At 40.7% G+C, this 24,191-nt stretch overlaps 1 protein-coding gene across 2 annotated transcripts in view; it reads right to left on the reverse strand.

Moving 5' to 3' along the window:
- Nucleotides 1-24,191, reverse strand: part of LOC130273719 (cadherin-10-like) — a 472,310-nt gene that overhangs the window by 326,312 nt on the left and 121,807 nt on the right. The window contains exon 2 of one of the 2 annotated variants that reach the window (XM_056520964.1): nucleotides 7,589-7,826. The exons of the other annotated variant lie outside the window; for it this stretch is intronic. The gene's annotated coding sequence lies outside the window, so the exon portion shown is untranslated. The remainder of the gene's footprint in view (nucleotides 1-7,588; nucleotides 7,827-24,191) is intronic. 2 annotated transcript variants of the gene reach the window in all.

Here is a 24,191-nt window from a genome sequence, read left to right on the forward strand (position 1 = left end):
GCTCTGAGCCTACATGAAACAGGAAATATTCATCTGTAAATCTGTAAACTTGTAGAAAAAAAAAAACCTTTTTTTAACAAATAATTTTGGAAATTTGGTTAAAGAAGGACAATGTTAACTAACCATTTATGACACCAATCCCCATTGCAACAACACTTTTTGTAGAGAAAATGATCTAGACTTTATATTAGAAAATGGAAGAAAAGGGAGCAAAATGTCAATTGAGAAATATTAAAAACTTCTTCTCATCAGAAGTACTAGGTATTGCCCCTATACGCCTCATGGTAGAGACTAAACCTAATGAGAGATTTATCAAAATCTGTTTAGAGAAAACAGTTAATGAGTTGCCCATAGCAACCAATCAGATCACTTCTTTCATTTTTTAGATGCCCTTTCAAAAATGAAAGAAGCAATCTCATTGGTTGCTATGGGCAACTCAGTAACTTTTCCTGTAAACAGGTTTTGATACATATACCCCAATGTGTTTACCAAACTCACATAAAAGAGGTTTCCATGATTGTCTCCACCTAGTCCTGTGCCATTACAAAAAAACTGGCACGCTTGACAATGAGAAAGATTTTGCCGGTCCTTTCTGTATACTGCTTTGGAACATTGTAGCAGTATATGTGATCCCAGCCTTATCCATGCCATTTTACTAGATTTGGCTAAATGAAATGCAAACTTTTCTGAAAGTTCTGACTGATCTGAGGTTCAACAGGTTCGGCTCGCTCATCTCTATTACAACATCTCGCATATCTCAAAATGACAACCCACAAACAACACTGCTCCATGGAAGTTCAATGCTAAGTGAAACAGATCACAGAGACAACTACAGTGAAACATTAAAGGAGTACTCCACTGGGAAACATTTTTTTTAAATCAACTGGTGCCAGAAAGTTAAACAGATTAGTAAATTTCAATAAAGAAATACGTAGGTGCACTCACCGCTCAGTGGAGACAACTGCATGTAGGGGTCCGATTCACGGGGAGCTGGATCTCAGCATAGGCGCAGGAAGTGTGGCGGAGGCAGAGCCTGAGATCCAGCTCCCAGTGAACCGGACCCCTACATGCAGTTGTCTCCTCTGAGCGGTGAGGGCACCTACGTATTTCTTTATTTAATTTTTCCGATACTTCATGCTAGTATGTGTGCACCCCGCAGGAGATATGAAGATAGGTACCGAGGTTTGGCCGCACTCCAGTCCAGATGATATATGCCCTTAAAGGGTACCTCTCATCAAATAAACTTTTGATATATTTTAGATTAATGAATGTTGAATAACTTTCCAATAGCATGTTAATGAAAAATATGCTTCTTTCTATTGTATTTTTCCCGATCAGTGCTGTCAGCAAGCATTTCTGACTCATGCTGGAGTCCTAAACACTTAGAGCTGCCAGCCTGCTTTGTTCACAGCCAAACAGGCTGTGAACAAAGCAGGCTGGCAGCTCTGAGTGTTCTCCTTTGTGAACAAAGCAGGCTGGCAGCTCGTAGTGTTTAGGACTCCAGCATGAGTCTGAAATGCTTGCTGCCAGGACTGGAAGGGAGACCCCTAGTGGTCATTTCTTCAAAGTCGAAAATTAAATAGAAAGAAGCATATTTTTTAATAACATGCAATTGTGAAGTTATTCTGCATACATTAATCTATCATATATCAAAAGTTTTTTTGATGAGAGGTACCCTTTAAAGTGCTCTCTCCTCTCTTGTCTTTATTTATATTAGATTCATAAATTTCTTCTATTAAAAAAATCTTAATCTTTCTAGTACTTATCAGCTGCTGTGTGATCCACAGGAAGTTCTTTCCTTTTTGAATTTCCTTTCTGTCTGACCACAGGGCTCTCTGCTGACACCTCTGTCCATGTCAGGAACTCTCCAGAGTAGGAGCAAATCCCCATAGAAAACCTATCTTCCTCTGGAAAGTTCCTGACATGGACAGAGGTTGCACATTTTTCAGATGTCCTTTTGAAGATAAGAAAATTAATCTGATAAGTTTGTCTGGAGACAAGGAGAGAGTTCTCCATAGTGTAAACCAGCAAGGTAATAGGAATCACATGGTGTGGTTTGCGCTTACCCCAGCATGTTGTGCAGCCCACACACAACTATGGAAAAAAGTATGTGGAGCGAGTACGATCCTTCCACAGCTCTACTGCCCTCCTGCACTGGTATAGTGGAAGAATAGTAGACAAGCCTCAGAGAAGGGAACGAGCTGAACGGACCAACACAGGAGTAGATAACAACAGTAGTTTGGTCTATTAAACTACTACTTGTGTTATCTACTCCTGTGTTGGTCTGTATGTATATATATATATATATATATATATATATATATTCTTTTTTTTTTTTAAGTATAACATAATTAGAGTTGCAAGGCTAAGAAAAGTTAAAATATTTAACTAAAAATATTATGTGAGCTGGAATGGGTATTACTCCTTATGCTCTTAGTCACTCCATTCCATACCTTTTTTTTTATCTAATAGGATATCATATAAAGAGAGATACATGTTTTCCTGGTGCCGAAGCTCTTAGGTTGAGAGGCCGTTTTGAGTGTAACTCCCATCAGGCACTTATATGTAGAATTAAGGCTTTAGCTGTGCAGCTGGGTAGAGCACAGAAAGAGAGAGGGAGAGAGACAATGCAGCAGAGCATGAAGAGTTACTGAATTGAGGAATTGTGCCTGCTCATGAGACTGTGTAATGTGATGAAGTGTTCATTTATTTCAGCACATAGGCACACTGCATGCATGCTAGTTCCTGTAGAATAGAGACATGGCATTTTCGTCGAAGTAATTACAGAATTTGTTTGTAGTGAAGAAAGAACAATCCCAAGTAGATTGAGTGCAGTTTGAAATATTTCTGCATACAGTTCACAATGTTGACAGTCTACACGGAGCAATGTATTTTAACATAATGGAAAGGTTTCTTAAATGTCTTGCAAGGTATTTATTATTGCTATACAGATGTATCAACATATTTCTAAAAGATTCTTTTTTGAGATGCAGATTTCAGGCATTTATGTCACTGAATGGCAGTTCCTATATTTTGGATCCTATATTTAGCATAGTGAATCATTTTTTTTTCATTTTTTTTTAAAGACTGCACGTGAATTTGGCTTAGAAAGCTGATTAAGCATGGAGACTGATACATCTGTGAAGTGCTGACAAGTGGTAATGGTTCATGTCGAACAGATAGCTAATTATTGGGACAGAAGTCTAAACTCAGAGAGGTAATTTGCTAGATGGGGACAGGAAATTAATGTAACAATAGTAAGGCGCTAACAAGACACTGCTATGTGTTCGGACAGTTTCTGACAACAAAGCAAATTCTGCAATACACCACAATAAAGGAGGCCAAAGTGGGAAATGCCCAACATTGTTAGCGGGGGGTGGGTACATGTGGAAGGTGGTCATGGAAGTTGTGTTTATAGGAAGGCGTGGTAAGGCAGTGTTTGAAGAAGCGATCTGCTATGGGATTTCAGTTAAAGATGTTGTCTAAATGTTCAAACTAATGATTTATCCATAAGATATGTGACACGTATCTGTTTGGGGTGTCTGACCACTGGAAGCCCAACAATCACAAGAACGAGCGAATGGAGTCCACATGTGCAGCGCATATTATTGACTGCTGACCCATTCACTTTCAATGGGACTTGACTGAAGATGTGCTGTACTTAGCTACTGCATGTACTTAGCTACCAAGTGCTGTACTTAGCTACTGCATGTGCTTAGCTACCAAGTGCTGTATTTAGCTACTGCATATTGAACATCCTGTAGAGAGACCTAATTTTATGCATCAGAAATTCTATACATTTTGACAAAGTAATTTATTTTTACTTTTTGCTTTGCAACATTAACCACTTATGGACGCAGAGCATATGCAAATGCCCTGCATCCCCGATCCTTAAGGACTCAGGGCGTACCTGTATGCCCTAGTCCAGTTTAACAGGTTTAAACCATTCTCACCAGCGGAGAACTGGTTAAACCTGGTGGGTCTCGGCCAGGACCCACAACTAATGCGGAGCGCGGCATTAACTCTTTAGACGCTGCAATCAATATTGATGGTGGTGTCGAAAGCGAAAGTAAAATAATCCCAGCAGCTCAGTGGAGCTGATCGGGACTATTGCGACAAAATCGCGATGTCCCAATCAGCTTACCGGACGATGGGATGGTCCTCACCTGCGTCTCTGTCGTCTGATCGGCGATCTACCGCTCCATGTTCATTAACCCCTTCCCTATTAAAATATTAAATCACCCCCCTTTTCCTATTTTTTTTTACAAAATAATGTAATAAAGAATAAAAATAATATGCCCACGTGCCATATGCCCACGTGCGTTTTAAAATCCTTTGGAAAAACCTATTTAGAGAAACTAAAACATCACAATCAAACAGAAAAACACCATGAAGGAGATTTATTAAAACCTGTTTAGGGAAAGAGTGGTGCAACTGTCCATAGCAGCCAATCAGATTGTTTCTTTCATCTTTCAGAGGCTTTTTTTTGGTGGCTATGGGCAACTGCACCACTATTCCTCTACAAAGGCTTTGATAAATCTCCCCTCATATCCAAATATTGTAGGGGAGGATAAGATTATCTAAGCTTACCTAACATGCAGGTTTGTCGCAAACATTTCTGCATTTCTTCTAAAATAGGTTGTTTCAGATAAATGGTGCCGGCGTCATAGTTTGTGCAACAAATCTGCGTGTCATTATACCTTTATACTAGTGCCTACAGTTCTATAATACATTAGAGAAGGCACAGTGACCACTGTACATGGTCTGTATATTTAAAGTTTCCATATGCAGGGACCTTAAAACCAGTGTTTCAAGCTATTCTCAGATTATTGCCTTCATGATTCCACATACACCCACAAGTACTGACATAGATCTACATTTTTTATAAATACTTTCTTACATCACATATGCAAATGAAAGGATGTAAGAAATGTAAATCTTAATATTAGTTTTCACGACAAACATGAGTTGTCCAAAAATATGTTCAGCTGTAGATAAGTCTGTTGAATGTTCTGAAGCAATACGCCTTCTTCTTTGGCTGAAATTAGCTATGATGCATGAAATTTGCATATCATACATAAAGAACTACATATCGTTATACACTTATGCATATGAAGAAGCAAGCCTTACAGCTGAGTTACATGACTGTGTCTATAATGGGGCACATGTATGAAAAGACTCTGAATAGAAATATATATTTTTACTTTTCAATGTCTGTTTGCTATCTTAAAACAAATGAGAAAACATGAGCGTAATGTAAAGTTTATAAGGATTATAGTAAAAGGGGGCAAGCTCAGCTTTGAACTGTGAGTGCGTTTTTAAGATGCATACACAGTTAGTTAACACTACCAAATAGGGGCTGCTGAGACTTCTGGTGCAGGGAGAGTTTCTGTTTCACCTCCTGACAAAGTGGGTTAGCCCAAGAAACAAACGTCAGTTGAGGGGGCACGGGAGTCCCCAGATGGCCGCTGACAGTATGCAAGGAACAGGTAATGCGATTCCTTAATGTTATGATGCCGGTGATTGCACATGTTATATAATAATGGTACTAGCATTCCCTATATAGATATATGGAGGTATATTAAATAGTTTATTGTGCATACTGTTATACTGTGCTAGTGATCGGCCAGGGATACCCATGCAATTTGGGGGGGGGGGGGGTTAGGGGTTAGGGGTTGCATCCTTTTCTAATTTTGTTACTTTGTATTTTTCTTGTGTTGAATAATAAAGATGTCTTTTGATACTACTTGATTGTGGTCATTGGTGGGGGATAGCAAGTGTAGGTGTATATAGAGTTTCTGTTTCACTCTGCCTGGACTGAAAGATCAGAGTGAGGAGCAATGTTACAGGGGAGCAGTATATCAGGTGAGTATTGCTTTTTTCATGTTTTAGGCAGTGTGGGAGCCTAACTACTATATGGAGGAAGTGGTAAGAGGTATAACTACTACATTGGGACATAGAGGAGCCTAACTATGATATAGGGGCACTGAGGGGAGCCATGTTATAAGAGTAATATGGGGCTTAAACACTACATGGGAGCACAAACAGGATTTATACTATATGGGGGCACAGAGGAGACCTAATGATGATATGGTACAACAAGTCAAGAGAAAACATAACTTTTATTATACACTAAAAAATACTATGGAGTGAATGAGTAATACATGAAACCCTGACCAAATATAGCAACTGGGAGAGCTGGGAGAGAACCCACTTATCAAAAACTTTTCCTCAATTGACCAAAACTTCCTACAACATGTGAACAAGTGACAGTGCCTATTTAAATCGAAACCCAATGAGACTTAACAGATCTGTCACAGCAATCTTAGGATGAAAAGAGGCTTATAATGAAAGAGCCAAAGTTGGCAATGTTACATTATATGATAACCTGAACAAAAATGTACTAAGTTTTCAAATGTTCAAACTCAGTTTTAATGGTTTTTCATACATAGAGGATAAAAATTATGAAATCAGGATTCATAATTTTTACTACTACTAGGGATATGCTTGGTCTCAAAAAGTAAACAAACACTAAATAAAGGCCCATACAGAAGAGTAAATTAATATATAAAAACTTGATTTTTCTATATTATATTTAAGGAAGAAGTTCCCAAGTCATATAAAACATAATTTCTACTAACACATCCATTTACATTCTATATTTTAGAAAATTAATATTAGAAGTGAATATGTTAAAGCGAGTTGTCATTAAGAATTAATGGCTATAAATAATGTAGTCAGCAGTATAATTTATTTATGATACTTTTTAACAGAAGCCAAATACTTTTCTGGGCTAAATAGTCACTGTCATTTCAGGTAACTTTTCAGATTTAGCAATCATATGTGTATACAAGAGGATTAAGGAATATATTGATCTATAACAGATCCAAATATTGTCAGATTACTCTGAAGTCAGCACCAGAATGGGTGAAGACTAGCTACTTTGATGTTTCCCAAACATCACATATAGATGAAGAAATCCGATCCCCTCTCTCCCACACAAATAGCAGCAGCATGAAGGACATTGAGGGAATTTTAAGAAGTACTGATTAGTCAGTATTTACCTTGAAGAAGAGATTAGTCTACTCCTTAGACCATTTTCTAACTGTATACTGTGCTGTTATAGTGTAAAATTAAATAATTAAAAATATATGCAGTGATATATCAGTATTGCATATTTATGTGAATAGCTCAAAATATGAGGATATATAGATATTTATATGGATGTTTGTAACTTATATGTAGCCCATATATTTTCAGCATGTACAAATATCAAATTAAAATATATGTATTGCTTCATGAAAGTTTTACAAGTTTAAAGTGCACTAGTACAATGAGAGAGAGAGAAAAGATATATAGGAAGGGATGTAAAAAAAAAAAAATAATAAGTGCCAAAATAAAATAAGACTAAAGTGGCTGTCTAAAGCCCTGTTGATCAGATCCAGTTCAGTGGGCAGTTGCTAGTAGTCCCAGAATGTCTGTGGTCAGTAAACTGAATGTTCCTCTAATGCTTTATATAAGCCATAAAGTGCAAAGTGTGGCAGTTACCTTCTGAGGTGTTTGCGCTTCCAAGCAAGATCATACTCACCACTTCTTGAGCTCACGGGCGACGTCTCGCTCCATCTCTGTGTGGGCTCCGACGTTGAAGTGCGGCTGTCTCAATCGTTTGCAGTCTGTTCATGCGTACTTCAAAAAGAAATCCTTTTGTCCAGCACGGCTGAGTTGCAGGTCACTGTTAGTCTTAACTTCAAAGCGATTCCCCTGCTCACACTTGGCATCTGTGCTGCACCGGGAGATGATGGCAGGTTCAATATCACAGAGTATATCTGTGTAGAAAGTGGCGATATGCAGTCACGATCCTCTGTTAGGTATGCTTTGTTTAACCAACAGGAAGACTAGAACTAAAAGCTAAATGCGTTTCAGAGTCTTGCTCGACCCCTTTTTTTAACAACATACCTATGTTATTGAAAAAGGGGTCACAAAGGCTCCAAAAAACGTCCAGCCTTTCTCTATCTTGTTCTTTATCTCTTTTGTCTCCAGCTAACTCAAACCATTACTTTTCCTAACTATAACTTTTCTGCCCCTGTTAATATACCATACTATAATAATGTCCTAACTAGAATTGCACCAACTGTGCCTTTAATTACCAATAATGCCACAACTGTGATCCAATGTTTTCCTCTGCCATAATTTAGTAATACTGTCCTCCAAAAGTAGTGATGCTCTTTGGTGCTTTTTGCTGAAATAATTCCACCCTGTGTCCTAATACAGTAATAATGACATCCTGTGCCAACATATACAAATAGAGCCCCACATACAAATTATTACTTACTGTGTCCTATATACAAATAATGCTCTTCTTTGCCCTATATACAAAATAATGCCATTCTGTGTCGCTTATACAAATAAAACCTTCCAGTTAATACTTCTACAAATAATGCTCTCCTGTGTTCCCATGTAATGTCCCACTGTAGTAGTAATGCTCCTGTTTATCTGGTACTCCTATAGACAATGCATGTAGAGCATGCTATCTATGGCTTCATTAAGAAAGGAGACCCCATGCCTTAATCAGAAGTGGTTGGACCCCCCTCTCTCATGATGAGAGATGCATTCCCTATCCAGTTGAATGGGGGATAAGTTATTAAAGGGGTACTCCATGGAAAACGTTTTTTTTTATTCAGCGGGTTTCAAAAAGTTAAACAGATTTGTAAATTACTTCTCTTTAAAAATCTTAATCCTTTCAGTACTTATCAGCTGCTGTATGCACCAGTGCTCTCTGCTGACACCTATGTCCAAGTCAGGAACTGTCCAGAGTAGAAACAAATCCCCATAACAAATCTCTCCTACTCTGGACAGTTCCTGACATGGACAGAGGTGTCAGCAGAGAGCACTGTGGTCAGACAGAAAAGAACTACTCAACTTTCAGTTAAACTTTTTGGCACCAGTTGATTTGAAAAAAGAAAAAAAAAACAGTTTTCCAACAGAGTACCCCTTTAAATGCTGTATAACCCCATTAACCCTTTTCCGCAAATGGACATATATGTATGCCCACTGTGGGCTCCCACTGTATGACGCACACTCAAAAGGTGAGAGCGCATCATACCCGGTGGGTCCCGTTTGCTACCAGCAACCAGGAACCATGGCTAATGCTGGACATCGCCGATTAGGCTGATGTCCGGCATTAACCCTTTAGATGCCGCGATCAAAATTTATTGCGGGGTCTAAAAGCGGTTAATTCTGTTCCAGAAACCGCGGCATCCCAATGAGAGAGGACTGGGGGAGGTCTCTTACGTTCCTCCAGGCCATCCAATCGGTGCTCCAGCCTTGCGTTCAGCTTTGCAAGGCTGAAGCATTGGAGCACAGATAACACTGATCAATGCTCTCCTATGGAGAAGCACTGATCAGTGTATGCATTCTAAAGATTGTATGGTATAGTCCCCTATGGGGACCAAAAAAAAATGTTAAAAAATAACATCTTAACATGTGTGGTATTGCCACGTGCATAAATTTCCGAACGATTCAAATATCATGTTAATTAAACCGCACGGTCAAAGGTGCAGTTGTAAAAACATTCCAAAGTCCAGAAATGCATATTTTTTTACACTTAATATACTAGAAAAAAATGAATATAAAGTGATCAAAATGGTCTCGTAAAATCTTCAGATCATAAAAAAATAAAATAAAGTTATAGGGGTCAGAAGTGGACAAATTTAGACATACTAATTTTGGTGCATGTAGGTATAATTTTTTTAAAGTAGTAAAATAAAATAAAACCTACATAAATTGTGTATCCTTACAACCGTATGAACCTACAGAATACAGATATGGTGTCATTTGTACTAAAAAGTGAACTGCGTAGAAACGGAAGCCCTCAAAATTTATAAAATGTCAGATTTATTTAAAATATATATTTTTTTCAGGTTTGGCAGTGGATTTTGTGGTGAAATGATTAATGCTATTACAAAGTAAAATTGGTGGCATAAAAAACAAGCCCTCAAATGGGTCTGTAGGTAGAAAATTGAAAGTGTTATGATTTTTAGGTGAGGAGGAAGTGACAAAAGTGCAAAAATTTAAAATGGCCCGAGAGGGAAGGGGTTAATCTAAAGTGTATGGCCAACATTATAAAATCCATTGGATTAATGACTTCAGTTCGAACAGCTTTATTCTATCCAGAATAGTTCAAGAAATAAAATATAATAGATAGCTATGCTCAACTGGTGTTGAAATAAAAGATGAATAAAATAACAAGACATTACTTTATATGTTTAATTATTTGTAACAGAATATCAGGTAATGCAAATATTAGAGCTGATGGCTAGAAAAGACAAAAGATACAGCGCTCCATGGTGTAATAAATGGGAGACCTGTGAGGTAGAAAGGTGTATACTGATAAGTAGGCTCACCTGGTGTTGTTGTGTACCCCCATACACAACAATGGTGAGCGCATGAAGTGTCCGCAGCCAAGCCGGCTGAACAGGAGGTAATGCAGAGATAGACTTCAACAGGGGTGCCGGCTTTGAGAGGTGCAGGTCACAGGACAATCAAGGTAGGTAAAAGCAAGGGTAGTATATTCTCCCAGCATGCAACGCGTTTCACTGCATCTGCAGCTTTATCAGGCATAACAAGAGACACATGGATGGTAAATTTATCAGGATGGTGAGAGGACACATCAGAGGAAAGGTGGGAGGAGTGAGGAAGGGGGGGAGGAAAGGAAAGAAAAAAAGACAGTCCTCTCAACCAGCGGACAAACTCAGCATTTACAATTATATATGAATTGTACAAACAGTATATAAAAACAATAATAAGAATGACAAATTATGTATAAAAATATATAAAATTATACATATAAATAATCAATGAGAGGATAGAGAAGGGTCGTAAAATTTTCATCGAGCGTGGTTTATCTCTATGGTCTCATTCAGACCATGCGGTATTAAAGTAGACAAAGTAAATATCCAATAGAATTTGCGGTTAATTAAATATTGGAAACGATTAGGTTTAGAAGGTGGAACAGATTCTAAAATAATTAAACAAAGAGATGATATGTCGCTTTTGTGAACATGAGTGAAGTGACGTGACTCACTATGAAGTGTGAATTTGTTTTTAATATTGGATCTATGTTTAGACATACGGCAACGCACTGTTTGAATAGTGCGACCGATGTATTGTAAATTACAACTGCAAGATAACAAATATATTGCATATTGAGTGTTACAGTTTAAATATTGCTGAATTTTAAAAGATTTTTTGTGTAAGAAGAGAAAAAATTATCCATAAATGGGTCCATCATATTACAACATAAACAACGAATCCTATTGCACGGTGAACAACCGAAGGGAGAGGATGGAATGGAAATATCAATAGATGAAATATTTTTTTATCTATTGGGTGCCAGTAAATTTTGAAGATTTTTAGATCTTCTATAAGTAATGCCCGGTTTCGAGGGGACCATATCCTTGAGGATCGGATCACTCCGAATTATATGCCAATTTTTCTTCAAAATACTATGTATTAAGGGAACCGCTCTGTTAAAATTAGTGATGAAGTTGTATTTGAAATGATTATTTTCTTTTTTTGTTTATTTATGGTGGTCAAGTTTACCTGTGTTTTATTTTTCACACTGTGATATGCTTGGGATAAAATTGAACTTGGATAACCCTTAGATAAGAAACGTTGTTTTAATATTTGTGCCTGTAAAGAAAAATCATGATCGGTGGTGCAATTTTTACGTATTCTAAGGTATTGACCATAAGGGACACCTTTAAGCCAACTGGGATAATGAGCACTGGTGTAATCTAAAAAACTATTAACATCAACGGATTTAAAATGAGTTCTGGTCTGTATCTGTCCCATATTGTTGACTATTTCCAAATCAAAAAAATGAATACTAGTAGTTGAAAAATTTATTGTGAATTGTATACCCCAGGAATTAGAATTTAAATAATTAACAAAATCATGAGCTTGTTTTTCTGTACCTGTCCAAAGGAAGAATAAATCATCAATATAAAACGCCGGAAAAATAATATATGAGGTGAAAAGATCAGAGACTGTGCTATGTGGACGGCCTCAAATGCCCCCATGAATAAATTAGCATAACTGGGGGCGAAGCGCGTCCCCATAGCACAGCCTCTGATCTGTTGATAAATGGTGTCATGAAAGGAAAAAAATATTATGTTTAAGAATGAACGAAATCGACTGTAACAAAAACGATGCTTGATCAGGATGTAAAGAGTTATCACCAAATAAAATGTCTTTTATTACTTGTAAACCTAGATCAGTGTCATTGTTAGAATACAAAGAACAAACATCAAGAGTAAAAAATGAAAAGGATGTCGGTAAATAATTTGCTGTAACTCAAAAATTAATTGAGAAGAATCTCTAAGATAAGATGATAAGTTTAGAACGTACGATTTTAAGAATAAATCAACAAAATGGGACAGATTAGATGTAAGAGAAGAAATGCCAGAAATAATAGGGCATCCAAGTGGATTTACATGTTTTTTGTGTCATTTGGGTAAACAATAAAAATTAAATAATGAAAAATGTTTTACTGTAAGAAAAGCTAGTTCTTTTTTATGAAAAATATATTACAGGATGCTATATTGATATTGTTAGTATAAATTTTATGAAATTATTGTGATGGATCTGATGAAAGAACTATATAATTATTTGTATCGGAGAGAATTCTCCGAGCCTCAAGGATATAGTCCCCTCGATTAAGAATAGTAATTCCTCCCCCCTTATCAGCCGGGCATATAAATATTTGATCATTATTTTGTAAAGTTCTAATGGCCTGCCGTTCCATCCTAGACAGGTTATCACTGCTATAAAAATCAATATCTTGTTTTTTAATGTGATTAAATTCAGCCATAACAACAGAATAAAACGTATCTAAATAGTTCCCCCGATGGTACAATGGGTAAAATGATGAACTTGGTGTGACACTTGCATGTTTAAAAGGTAAAGTAGCAGTGATTAGTTTATCAGTTTGAATAGAAGGAGGAAGGGATTCTTCAGCCTTGTTCACATTGTGCTGGATCGAAAAATGTCTGGTAAGAGTAAGTTTTCTAATATACTGGTTAGGAAACAATTGACATTGATTAAGGTTGGACGTCGGGCAAAAGGATAATCCCTTAGAGAGAAGATCCATTTCATTATTTGCCAATATATGAGGAAAGATTAAATAATTTTATTTTTTATTTTTGAGGGCAGATGGACTTATGTTTCTTGGATTGTCCTCCTCTGCATCCTCTATATGATTTTTTCTGTGACTGGGTTTGGCTGAGGGATGGAAAATAATGAGTGATGTGTTGCGGGAGGGAATGGTGCGGTATGGGAAGTGAATTGGGAGTGTGAACAGGAACCGAACAGTAGTCTAAAAAAGATATGTCAGAAACTGGTGATGGACATAAAGTGATAGAGGAAGTGTGTGACCGTGCAGTGTCAGGAGTGTGATGGATGGGAGAATGAGTATGTGTAGTGAGTAAAGAAGAATTGAGAAGTGTAGATGTGGAATGATCAAGAGAAGGGGACGTGTGGGATGTGGGAATGGAAAGAGGAGGTAATATATCAATATAGCATCCGGTAAAAATATTTTTTATAAAAAAGAACTAGCTTTTCTTACAGTAAAACATTACACAAAAACCCTGTAAATCCACCCGGACGCCCTATTATTTCTGGCATTTCTTCTCTTACATCTAATCTGTCCCATTTTGTTGATTTATTCTTACAATCGTACGTTCTAAACTTATCATCTTATCTTAGAGATTCTTCTCAATTAATTTTTGAGTTACAGCAAATTAATTTACCAACATCCTTTTAATTTCTTACTCTTGATGTTTGTTCTTTGTATTCTAACATTGACACTGATCTAGGTTTACAAGTAATAAAAGACATTTTATTTGGTGATAACTCTTTACATCCTGATCAAGCATCGTTTTTGTTATAGTCGATTTCGTTCATTCTTAAACATAATATTTTTTTCCTTTCATGACACCATTTATCAACAGATCAGAGGCTGTGCTATGGGGACGCGCTTCACCCCCAGTTATGCTAATTTATTCATGGGGGCATTTGAGGCCGTCCACATGGCACAGTCTCTGATCTTTTCACCTCATATATTATTTTTCCAGCGTTTTATATTGATGATTTATTCTTCCTTTGGACAGGTACAGAAAAACAAGCTCATGATTTTGTTAATTATTTAAATTCTAATTCCTGGGGTCTACAATTCACAATAAATTTTTCAACTACTAGTATTCATTTTTTTGATTTGGAAATAGTCAACAATATGGGACAGATACAGACCAGAACTCATTTTAAATCCGTTGATGTTAATAGTTTTTTAGATTACACCAGTGCTCATTATCCCAGTTGGCTTAAAGGTGTCCCTTCTGGTCAATACCTTAGAATACGTAAAAATTGCACCACCGATCATGATTTTTCTTTACAGGCACAAATATTAAAACAACATTTGTTATCTAAGGGTTATCCAAGTTCAATTTTATCCCAAGCATATCACAGTGTGAAAAATAAAACACAGGTAAACTTGACCACCATAAATAAACAAAAAAAGAAAAAAGAAAATAATCATTTCAAATACAACTTCATCACTAATTTTAATAGAGCGGCTCCCTTAATACATAGTATTTTGAAGAAAAATTGGCATATTATTCTGAGTGATCTGATCCTCAAGGATATGGTCCCCTCGAAACCGGGCATTACTTATAGAAGATCTAAAAATCTTCAAAATTTACTGGCCCCAATAGATTAAAAAATATTTAATCTATTGATATGTCCATTCCATCCTCTCCCTTCGGTTGTTCACCGTGCAATAGGATTCGTTGTTTATGTTGTAATATGATGGACCCATTTATTGATAATTTTTTCTCTTCTTACACAAAAAAATCTTTTAAAATTCAGCAATATTTAAACTGTAACACTCAATATGCAATATATTTGTTATCTTGCAGTTGTAATTTACAATACATCGGTCGCACTACAAACAGTGCGCTGCCGTATGTCTAAACATAGATCCAATATTAAGAACAAATTCACACTTCATATTGTGTCACGTCACCTCACTCATGTTCACAAAAGCGACATATCATCTCTTCGTTTAATTATTTTAGAATCTTTTCCACCTTCTAAACCTAATCGTTTCCAATATTTAATTAACCGCGAATCCTATTGGATATTTACTTTGTCTACTTTAATACCGCATGGTCTGAATGAGACCATAGAGAACGCTTGATGAAAATTTTACGACCCTTCTCTATCCTCTCAATTATTATTCATATGTATAATTTTATATATTTTTATATATAATTTGTCATTCTTATTATTGTTTTTATATACTGTTTGTACAATTCATATATAATTGTAAATGCTGAGTTTGTCTGGTTGAGAGGACTGTCTTTTTTCTTTCCTTTCCTCCCCCCTCCGTTCCCCACCCCTTCCTCACTCCTCCCACCTTTCCTCTGATGTGTCCTCTCACCATCCTGATAAATTCACCATCCATGTGTCTCTTGTTATGCCTGATGAAGCTGCAGATGCAGTGAAACGCGTTGCATGCTGGGAGAATAAACTACCCTTGCTTTTACCTACCTTGATTGTCCTGTGACCTGCGCCTCTCAAAGCCGGCACCCTTGTTGAAGTCTATCTCTGCATTACAAAATAAAGTGTGGCAGTCTGACAGTAGGTATAAAACGTCTACACATCCCAGTTAAAATGGTAGGTTATTGTGTTGTTAAAGAATGAGACAAAGATAAATAATTTAACCCCTTAAGGACACAGGATGTAAATGTACGGTTATGTCCTGTACATGAAGTGAGCACCGCAGCCACGAGACGAGAAAATAAATCTGGTCAATGAGGCTTCAAAGAGGCCTACTACCAGGAATTTCTGGCATGTACTGGCCGTGTGCTACATGTGACAACAATCTCCCATATTCTTCATAAGAACAAGCTATGGGGTAGGGTGGCAAGACAACAACATATTCTTACAACAACAACAAAAAACTTCCAAGCCTGCCTGACTACTTAGGCATGTAAAAAAATGTGTTATAGTCTGATGAAACCAAGGTTGATCATTTTGGCCATAATTCCAAAAGGTATGTTTAGCTCAAAAATAACACCCGAAGAAAACCATTCCCACAGTGAAGCATGAGGTTGGCAGCATCATGCTTTGGGCTGTTTTTCTTCATCGGAAACCAGTGCCTTAATCAAAGTGGCGGAAATTATAAACTGTCCCAAAAGCCAAGCAATTTTGGCACAAAACCTTCAGGTGCCCATTATAAAGCTTATGATGAAGAGGAAGTACACCTTTCAGAAGATGTCCTTGTGATCTGACATATTTGAAGTGTTTTTGCAAGGAAGAGTGAACAAATATTGACACTTCAAGATTTGCCATGTTAATAGACTCATATTTCACACGTGATTTATCTTTGTCTCCTTCTTTAACATTACAGGAACCTGGCACTTTGAAAGGGTGTATAAAATGTTTATATACATTGAACATCAGTGTTAAAAAATGTCCTTTTCCACTTGGCAGTTTTTTTTATTTTTTATTTTTTTATTTCTTTTACTGCCACTGCAGTTTTTGAGCCAAAGCCAGAAGTTAAAGGGGTACTCTGCTGCCCTGCTTCCGGAGCTCTGCTCCCCAGCGTCCGTAAGTTTTTTGTTCCCATTGACTTTCGTTGAGGGGGCGGGCGTGACTACACGAGGGGTGGCCCTGAACATGGAAGCCCACACACAGTGTTCGGAACAATAAACTTCCGGACGCTGGAGAGCGGAGCTCCGGAAGCAGGGCAGCGGAGGACCCCTTTAATCCATGAGTCCTTCCTTTATATTTCCCATTCCTTATGAATAGAGATGAGCGAATCGAATCTGATGAAGTCGAATTTGTTCCGAATTTCATGAAAAATTAGATTCGGACCAAATCCTAACTTCAACTCGATTCTAAATAACAAATTTCTTCATTCGCGACACCCCTGCGATCGTCCTGTATAATGTATAGATGCACTCACATCTCTACAATAGATAGGACAATCGCATTGGGTGTCAGGAGTGACACTTGCTGTGATCTGTCCTCAACTGCAGGTACTACTGCTCCCAACATGGAGCACACTCTGCTCCATACTGGGAGCTGTAGTACCTGCATTAATAGACAGATCGCAGCAAGTGTCACTTTGGACACCCGATGCGATCGTCCTGTATAATGTATAGATGCGGATGGCCAGCCACTCTTCTCTGGTCCCACTGTAGCATGAGTATATGCCGTATATAAACCTATTATTCATATTTCCTGCAGATAGCTGTGAGTGGCTGGAACCATCTGAACAATCACAGCTCTCTGCGGGAAATATGAATAAGTGATGTGAATTCTATTCACATCACTGGCTGGCCAGAGTATAGTGCAGAGATGTGAGCGCAGGAGATAGCTGCTCCATCTCTGCAATAGATAGGATGATCTGTTCCATGCTGGGAGTAGTAGTACTACCTAAAAAATGTTTAAAAAAAGTGAAAAACACACACACTACATTTTTATTATTGTCGGCTATATTTTTAGTGCCCTGCCTGTCCACATAAATTGATCCCTGTTTAAAAATATTTTTTTAATGGTAATGGTGCCCTACGAAATGTTATTAAAAAAGGTATCTCCATCACTTTTTTGGATCGCTAAAGTTCATATTTTCTCCGTTATTGCCTCCTAAATGGACCATTCTAATAATGGATAAAAACTGATGCAAAGAGATGCCATTTAGTGGCATCCATTTGCATACGTTTTTCATCCGTTAGTATCAGCCGTCGGCAGACTCGCACAGCCGGGACTACTACTACTATTCCCATCATGGAACAGACTTCTTTCCATGATGGAAGTAGTAGTTCCTGGGCTGCGGGAGTCTGCCGGTGGCTGGGGAGGCTACAATAGTGCAATAGTGTTTTTACTACTACCCCCATCATGAAACAGAGTATTTTCCATGTTGGGGGTAGTAGTACAGGGGATAAGGGATTGATCGCAGCGGCTCTCACTTCTGAGACCCGATGTGATCAGCAGTTATAATGCAGGGGAGAGAACGGCATGCTCTGCTCCCCTGTGATATATATTACTGTGTAAACTTTCATTTTAAAATCCCCCACTGGGAGCCCTGAATGGCCCTCACCGAGGAGCCATTCAGGGCTCCTGGCGGGGTTTTTAAACTTTTACTTTGTCCCCCAAATTTATGACCCCATGCATGTTTATAATAATTCATTGGCCCCAGTGTGTTTTTAATAATTCATTGGCCCCAGTGTGCTTATAATAATGCATTGGCCCCAGTGTGCTTATTTCCCCTCCCGCTTCCTGCTCCTCATCTTCTTGGAGCAGAGCAGCAGTGGGACAATGGTGGCAGTGAATGAATGAAGTCGACATGTCCTGCATGTAGGCTTAATTCATTTGCCACCACTGCCTGACATGTCCCCGCGGATGCCCTGCTCCTAGCGCAATCAGTGCACCGCTGGGACATGTCTATTCTCTGCTGCTCATCACCGTCGGGTACAGAAATGAGCAGCAGAGAATAGACATGTCCCGGTTGTGCAATGATTGCGCTAGGAGCAGGGCAGCAGGGACATGTCGGCAGTGGCGACGAATGAATGAATGAATGAATGAAGCCCACATGCGAGACATGTCAGCTGCTGTCTCGCTGCTGTCCTGTTCCAAGAAGATGAGGAGCAGGCAGCGGGAGAAGGAATAAGTACACTGGGGGGTTAAAGTAGTAGTTTTAAAACCCCCGCCGGGAGCCCTGAATGGCTCCTCAGTGCCTGACATTCAGGGCTTCATGCAGGAGATTTTAAAATGAAAGTTTACACATTTGCATATACATCGCAGGGGAGCGGAGCATGCCGTTCGCTCCCCTGCTTTATAACTGCTGACCCAATCGGGTCAAGTGAGACCAGGTGCAATCAATCTCTTATCCCATGTACTACTACCCCCAACATGGAACACACTCTGTTCCATGATGGGGGCAGTAGTACAAACAATCCTGCGGGAGTCTGCCGATGGCTGATACTAACAGATGATAAAATGATGCAAATGGATGCCATTAAACGGCATCCCTATGCATCAGTTTGCATCCCTCATAAGAATTGTCCGTTTAGGAGGCAATAACGGAGAAAATATGAACTTTAGTGATCCAAAAAAGTGAGGGAGATGCCTTTTTTAATAAAATGTTGTGGGGTACCATTAAAAAAATGAAAAAAGATACAGTAGTGATGAAAAAAAATGTATTTAACAAAATATATCTGTCACGATTCGGCAGGCAGGAGGTGGATCCTCTGAGCCAGAGAGGGATTGGCGTGGACCGTGTCGGTGGACCGGTTCTAAGTTGCTACTGCTATTCACCAGAGTCCGCCGCAAAGCGGGATGGTCTTGCAGTGGCGGTAGCAACCAGGTCGTATCCACCGGCAACGGCTCAACCTCTCTGACTGCTGAGATAAGCGCGGTACAAGGGAGTAGACAAGAGCAAGGTCAGACGTAGCAGAAGGTCGGGACAGGCGGCAAGGTTCATAGTCAATGGTGGAATAGCAGGAGGTCTGGAACACAGTATGGGTAACACAGTAAAGCTTTCTCAAGGCACAAGGCAACAAGATCCGGCAAGGGAGTGCAGGGGAAGTGAGGTATAAGTAGAGCATGGAACAGGTGCAAGCTAATCAGGGTGATTGGGCCAGGCACCATCATTGGTGCACTGGCCCTTTAAATCTCAGAGAGCTGGCGCGCGCGCGCCCTAGAGAGCGGAGCCGCGCGCGCCAGAGCATGACAGCCGGGGACCGGGACAGGTAAGTGACTTGGGATGCGATTCGCGGGCGGGCGCGTCCCGCTATGCGAATCGCATCCCCGCCGGCAATGTCAGTGCAGCACTCCCGGTCAGCGGGTCTGACCGGGGCGCTGCAGGGAGAGAAACGCCGCGAGCGCTTCGAGGAGGAGCAGGGACCCGGAGCGCTCAGCGTAACAGTACCCCCCCTTAGGTCTCCCACTCTTTTTGTCGGGATGTCGCTCCACAAAGGACGAGGACATCGGGAGCGACTGTAGAGTCTCCCTCTGGGGGACAGCGAAGTCCTGGGTATGCCCATGCATGGCAGACAGTCCAGAAGGAGTGGGAATGGGGAGGGGGGGCAGAGGGTGAGGCTTGGCACGGGGCAGAGTGTCACCAGGACGGAGGCTATAAGGAGGCACGACACAGTCCTTATAATCCTTTGGGAGATCAGGCACAGGAGGAGACAGTGAGGCTCGACAGGCGGGGCTGGGAGCAGAAGTGAGGCATTTCTTGAGGCAAACAGGACCCCAATTCTTGATCTCCCCGGTGGTCCAGTCAAGGGTGGGAGAATGATGCTGGAGCCATGGCAGACCGAGGAGGACTTCAGAGGTGCAGCCGGGCAAAACCAAAAATTCAATCTTCTCGAGATGTGGTCCAATGTTCATCAGCAGGGGCACTGTGCGATAACGCACAGTGCAGTGCAACTTGACTCCGTTGACTGAAGAAATGTAGAGTGGCTTGATGAGACGGGTCACCTGGATGCAGTGCCTATCAAGCAAAGAGGCCAGAATAAAATTTCCGGAAGAACCAGAGTCCAAGACGGCCACGGCAGAGAAGTAGGAGTTGGCAGAAGGAGAAATCCATACGGGCACAGTGAGACATGGAGAAGTAGACTCCGTACCCAGAGACGCCAGGCCCACATGAGCAGGTTGCATGCGTGCATTTTCCAGACGTGGGGGACGAATAGGGCAATCCACCAAGAAATGTTCGGTACTAGTGCAGTACAGACATAGATTTTTATCCCTACGGCGAGACCTCTCTTCAAGAGTCAGGCGAGACCGATCTACTTGCATAGGCTCCTCGGCGGGAGGCACAGGGGTAGATTGCAAGGGATACCGTGAGAGAGGTGCCCAGGGATTAAGGTCTTTTTCCTGGCGGAGTTCCTGGTGTCTTTCCGAAAAACGCATGTCAATGCGGGTGGCCAAATGGATAAGTTCATGCAGGTTGGCAGGAATCTCTCGTGCGGCCAGCACATCTTTGATGTTACTGGATAGGCCTTTTTTAAAGGTCGCGCAGAGAGCCTCGTTGTTCCAAGATAATTCGGAAGCGAGAGTACGAAATCGGATGGCGTACTCGCCTACTGAAGAATTACCCTGGACCAGGTTCAGCAGGGCAGTCTCGGCAGAAGAAGCTCGGGCTGGTTCCTCGAAGACCTGCGAACCTCAGAGAAGAAGGAGTGTACAGTGGCGGTGACAGGGTCATCGCAGTCCCAGAGCGGTGTGGCCCAAGACAAAGCCTTCCCAGACAGGAGACTGACCACGAAAGCCACCTTCGACCGTTCTGTAGGAAATTGGTCCGACAACATCTCCAAATGTAGGGAACATTGTGACAGAAAACCACGGCAGAGTCTAGAGTCCCCATCAAATTTGTCCGGCAGGGACAAGCGGAGGTTAGGAGCGGCCACTCGCTGCGGAGGAGGTGCAGGAAATGGCGGAGGAGATGGTACTGCTGTTGCAGATGCTGTAGCTGCGACTGAAGTTGCTGTACCATGGTGGACACTTCCGACAGCTGGTGACTTAGATGGGCGATCTGTCGGGATTGCTGGGCGACCACCGTGGTGAGGTCGGCGACAACTGGCAGGGGAACCTCAGCGGGATCCGTGGCCGGATCTACTGTCACGATTCGGCAGGCAGGAGGTGGATCCTCTGTACCAGAGAGGGATTGGCGTGGACCGTGTCGGTGGACCGGTTCTAAGTTGCTACTGGTATTCACCAGAGCCCGCCGCAAAGCGGGATGGTCTTGCAGCGGCGGTAGCAACCAGGTCGTATCCACCGGCAACGGCTCAACCTCTCTGACTGCTGAGATAAGCGCGGTACAAGGGAGTAGACAAGAGCAAGGTCAGACGTAGCAGAAGGTCAGGACAGGCGGCAAGGTTCGTAGTCAATGGTGGAATAGCAGGAGGTCTGGAACACAGTATGGGTAACACAGTAAAGCTTTCTCAAGGCACAAGGCAACAAGATCCGGCAAGGGAGTGCAGGGGAAGTGAGGTATAAGTAGAGCATGGAACAGGTGCAAGCTAATCAGGGTGATTGGGCCAGGCACCATCATTGGTGCATTGGCCCTTTAAATCTCAGAATGCTGGCGCGCGCGCGGCTCCGCTCTCCAGGGCGCGCGCGCGCCAGCATTCTGAGATTTAAAGGGCAGAGCATGACAGCCGGGGACCGGGACAGGTAAGTGACTTGGGATGCGATTCGCGGGCGGGCGCGTCCCGCTATGCGAATCGCATCCCCGCCGGCAATGTCAGTGCAGCGCTCCCGGTCAGCGGGTCTGACCGGGGCGCTTCAGGGAGAGAAACGCCGCGAGCACTTCGGGGAGGAGCAGGGAACCGGAGCGCTCGGCGTAACAATATCTTTATTATAACAACATTTTAATAAATTTTTAAACAAGAATCAATTTATGTGGGTAGGCAGGGCACTAAAAATGCAGCCACAATAATAAAAATGTAGTGTGCGTGTATTTTTCACTTCTAAAAAAATGTATATTTTAGATAGTACTACTACTCCCAGCATGGAACACACTGTTCCATGATGGGAGTAGTAGTACCTGTACTAATTGACAGATTCCCCGTGTCACTTCTGACACCCGTTGTGATCCTCCTGTATAATGTATAGATGCGGCCTGCCACTCTTCTATGGTCCCCTGCACTGCCATATATACACCTATTCACATTTCCCACAGAGAGCTGTGATTGGCCAGATGGTTCCAGCCAATCACAACTCTCTATGAGAAATATGAATAGGTGTATATATACGTCAGTGCATGGGACCATAGAAGAGCAGCCGCCCACATCTATACATTATACAGGAGGATGACAGCGGGTGTCAGGAGTGACACTCGCGATCTGTCTATTAATGCAGGTACTACAGCTCCAAGCAATGGAGCAGAGTGTGCTCCATGTTTGGAGCAGTAGTACCTGCAGTTAAGGACAGATCACAGCAGGTGCAAATCCTAACACCCGCTGCGATCATCCTTTATCGCTTAGATGCGGAGCGGCTTTCTCCTGTACTAGCATCTTTGTTCTGAACTCCGGCCGGCCACTCACCGTTCATATTTCCCGCTGAGAGCAGGGATTGGCTGCCACCATCCGGCCAATCCCCACTCTGGGCAGAAAATATGAATTTCTATTCACATCACTGGCTGGCCCAGAGTATAGTGCAGAGATGCGAGTGCTGTACAGAGCTGCTCCGCATCTCTGCTATATTATGGACAATCGCATCGGGTGTCAGGAGTGGCTCCTGGGCGATCTGTCTATTAGTAAAGGAACTACTTCTCCCATTATGGAACAGTGTGTTCCATGCTGGGAGCAGTAGTACTATCTAAAAAATAAAGAAAAAAAGTGAAAAAAAAACACACACACACACAACACACACACACACACATTTTTATTATTGTCGGCTACATTTTTAGGTCCCTGCCCACCCACATGAATTAGTCTCCGTTTAAAAATTAACATTCTTTTTTTGGTCTTTCAATTTTTGGGAGCGGGCAGGGACCAGAAAATTCAGGGCTCATTATTAAAAATGAATGAGGAGTGCATTTCATAATTTTATTTTCTAGTTTTCATTCAAAATCATATTTTTTTATTTTCACTTTACTTTTTTAGCCCCATTTTTAATATTGAGCCCCATTTTTAATATTGAGCGCTGAATTTTCTAGACAGGGATCAATTTATATGGGCGGGCAGGGACCTAAAATGTAGCAAACAATAATAAAAATGTAGAAAGGGGCCTTTTAAATGTAAAAATTATATATTTTTTATAATTTTTATTTTTATTTTTTTCATAAGTAATGCATTTTAATATTTTGTTTAATAAAGTGTATGTGTGTGTTTCACTTTTTTTTTTTACTCTATTTTTTTATTTTATTTTTTAGGTAGTACTACTACTCCCAGCATGGAACAGACTGTTCCATGATCGGAGCTGTAGTACCTGTACTGACAGATCACAGCAGGTATCACTCCCGACATCCGATGCGACAAATAGAATTCACATTACTTATTCATATTTCCACAGAGAGATGTGATTGGCCAGATGGTTCCAGCCACTCACAGTTTGCTGAGTGGAATATGAATAATAGGTATATACAGCATATACTCATACTACAATGGGACCAGAGAAGA

The sequence above is a fragment of the Hyla sarda genome, chromosome 5, assembly GCF_029499605.1.
Source record: "Hyla sarda isolate aHylSar1 chromosome 5, aHylSar1.hap1, whole genome shotgun sequence".
In the NCBI taxonomy this organism is placed as follows: Eukaryota; Metazoa; Chordata; class Amphibia; order Anura; family Hylidae; genus Hyla; species Hyla sarda.